Source organism: Ursus arctos, unplaced genomic scaffold (genome assembly GCF_023065955.2).
Source record: "Ursus arctos isolate Adak ecotype North America unplaced genomic scaffold, UrsArc2.0 scaffold_16, whole genome shotgun sequence".
NCBI classification, from domain to species: domain Eukaryota; kingdom Metazoa; phylum Chordata; class Mammalia; order Carnivora; family Ursidae; genus Ursus; species Ursus arctos.
The window spans coordinates 41,597,266-41,600,669 of NW_026622830.1; the positions used below are offsets into that span (position 1 = coordinate 41,597,266).

General features: G+C 38.9%; 1 pseudogene; it reads right to left on the reverse strand.

Moving 5' to 3' along the window:
* Positions 1 to 1,038: 1,038 nt before the first annotated feature.
* On the reverse strand, positions 1,039 to 1,460 carry LOC113258164 (trafficking protein particle complex subunit 2-like; annotated as a pseudogene).
* Positions 1,461 to 3,404: the final 1,944 nt, after the last annotated feature.

Consider the following 3,404-nt stretch of genomic DNA (forward strand, 5'->3'; position numbering starts at 1 on the left):
TAACGACTGCGCTACCCAGGCGCCCCTATTTTTATTTTTGAAAAACATCTTTATTTAAGAGATCAATAAATAGAGGGGGTAAAATATTATGGTAGCAACTTCACACAAGTTCCGTATGAGGCCAAACTCAGAACTACTTGCTCAAGTTATTCAGGATGGAACAAAATTAAGTGCTCACAATTAGCACAGAAAATATCTGATTATAGTACTTGTTTTTAAATGGACATTTACTAGTTTACAGTAAGATCCCACCTGTTACAGGAGACCAGCCCCACCCCCTTGGTATACAGCCTGAAAAGCTAAGAATGCAAATGTTTAAGGTAATATAAGCTTTTGTTTACAATCCCAGAATTGTACAAATACTTAGTACTAGTATAACTATCAACAGGTCCACTTAATCTTTAGTTTACTCTCCGAGGGACAGGCAATATAAGAACATAACCTGTCACTTTGGTCCCAGCCTCCCATTTTACAAACATAGATCCAGGATTCTAGGTTTATAGCAGCATTGCTATTCCCAGTCTTTGACCGAGGCCGGCATGTGGCATTTGGGACTGCAAAAGCTGTTTGCTTCAGCTTCCTGGGGAGAGCTATGCATACTGCCTATATGGTTTTAGAACATCTCTAGCTGTATAGAAGCCCCTGTATGTGCCATCAACTTCATTCCCTACTGCAGAAACTTTTAGTTTTAAATCTGTCTACCCACATCTTCACAATGACGTTTGGTTCTAGAATGTGACATTAAGATCAGGCTACCTGAATGAGTAAAATTGAAAGCTCATTCGTAATTTTCAGAATAAAGATATTCTCGAGGTTATAAAGAGTTTATAAATAACACTGTTCACAAGCAAATCTTGATCTGTCGACAATTGTGAGAAACTGAATGTACTGTTTTGAAATACACAAGGGATTTCATTAGGTTTCGAAAAATATACAAGTAAAACTTTACCAGGCTATTTAATCAAGTTAGTCACAATGTACACATTCCTGAGAAGACCCCATTGTAGTGACATTGTTTATTTCCAAATTTTTCAGCATTCAAGTTAAAAGGTGTTTCTTCCCAAGAAACTGAATTTTTCTGTCAAATGCGCTTGACTGGTTAGAAGAACTGGGTTCATCAAATGGATTCACCGCAAACTTTATATATAAATCATAGACATCAGTGAAGAAGTTCTTTGTTCCGTCCTCTTGCCTTATGTCAGGAAGCATAATAAATCTCACACGGCCCGCAGTAACAAACGCAAAACAGACCACTCGCTGAACTTGTCCACAGGTTTCAAGGCCATGTTGTTGGACAGCCACGCACTCTGATCTACGAGGTTGAGAGCAGCATGAGCTATGAACCGGTTCAGATGACGATGATCGTCTTTGGATTCTGCTTTTCCAGTTGGCAAAAAGTCCATTTCAAAAACGGGGTTATCATGGTGGCCAACAATTACAAGGTAGAAGTTTCCAGACATTGTCTTCAAAATACAGCTCCTGCAGGGTGAAGCGAACAACGGAAACAGCCAGTCACTTCCCCCTTCCCTTGCTTTTTAAAATGTATGCCTTGGGACTTTTCCACACTACCAATATTTAGACATATCTCATTATAGCTTTTCGTTGTGTGGATATTCTAGGCCAGAGACCAAACCCCGTCTGTTTTCATACCTGAGCTGAGAATAGTTTTAAAATAGCAACTGCATAACCTCTATTATGCCTTTTGGCCCACAAATAAAATACCATCTGGCCCTTTAAGATAAAGTTTGTCAGTCCTCATTCTAAAATTCTACGGTTGACCAGAAGACTGTTGAAAGGCCATTTGAACTGTTTCCAATCCAATGCTATTATAAACAGTGTTTCTGTAACATTTTCATTCAGCCGGTTTTGCCCTCAGGTGTATCTGTGGGTAAACCACTAGCCAAGAAAGAACTGCCGGATCAAGGGGTAGATGCATTTTTATTTTTCACGGTAATGCAAAATGGCCCTGGAGAGAAATCAGAGCCATTTACCTATCATCTGTGCCTCTTTCCCACTTGCTTCCAATGTGAATTACTGATCTCTCTAAATTGTGCTGTCCCATTGTAGGAATTTTCATTCCTTTCATTGTAAGTTAGGTTGAGTACCTTTTCTTTTTTCTTTCTTTTTTTTTTAAAAATATTTTATTTGAGAGAGAGAAAGAGAAAAATAGAGCACAAGCTGGGGGGAGGGGCAGAGGAAGAGGGAGAGGGAGAAGGAGACTCCCCACTGAGCAGGGAGCCCAAGGTAGGACTCGATCAGAGGACCCTGAGATCATGACCTCAGCCAAAGGCAGACACTTAACCAGCTGAGCCACCCAGGCGCCCCAGTTGAGAGCCTTTTCATTTATAAGCTGCATGTTCTTGTCCTTTGCTCATTTTTTTATCAGGTGGCTGGATTATTGATATTTACCAACTCTTCTTGTTTTTAAGTAACATTTCTTTATATATAAAAGCAACTGGATTTTGGTCATATGAGAAAAATGTTTTTTTCCCCCAAGTTTTTCATTTTCAAAAACGTTTTAAATAAGTATTTTTCCCTAAATAGACTTTATATGTACATAAGTGTAGCAGTCTTTTCATTTATGGCTTCTGTAGTTTATGTCTGTCTTAGGAAGATCTTCCCTATTTGCATATGACCAAAAACAACCCTCGACTTTTCTTCTGGCACTTTTATGTTTTTAAAAGTACTTTAATCCATCTGGAATTGACTTTGGTGTAAGGAGTAAGGTATGGCTCCAGCTGGCACTCAGCTGTCCCGAAGCCCTTTATTGAATAATCCATCTTTTTTCCACTGCTTTGAAATGCCACCTTTCCATATGTATTTGGGTCTATTTTGGAGTTCTCTAATTTGTTCCATTGATCTCTCTGTACATTCATATGCTCTTTCTAGCTTCTTTTTTTTTTTTTTTAGATCTTATTTATTCATTTGGAAGAGAGCAAGAGAGAGAGCACAAGCAGGGAGTAGGGGCAGAGGGAGACGGAGAACAGACTCCCCACTGAGCAGAGAGCCCGATGTGGGGCTCGATCCCAGGACCCTGGGATCAAGACCTGAGCCAAAGGCTGACACCTAACCAACTGAGCCACCCAGGTGCCCCTCAAGCTTCTTTATTAAGTATAGTTTTATAAGGCCTTTTATTATTTGGAAGGGATAGTTTCCCTGGCTAACTTTCTTTTGTAGAATTTTCTTGGCTATACGTGCATATTTTACTTTTCTTGTGAACTTTAGATTCAGCTTGTCTAATTTAAAAGTAGATATTTCCATTGAGATTGCATTAAGTTTTTAGATAAACTCAGAGAGAAAAAGTATAAAATGATTTTTTCCCATTTGCAAACAGGGTGTGTCTTGCCATTCATTCAATTAAAAAAAGATTCTTTGCTAAAGTTTCAAAGTTTGGGTTTGTTTAG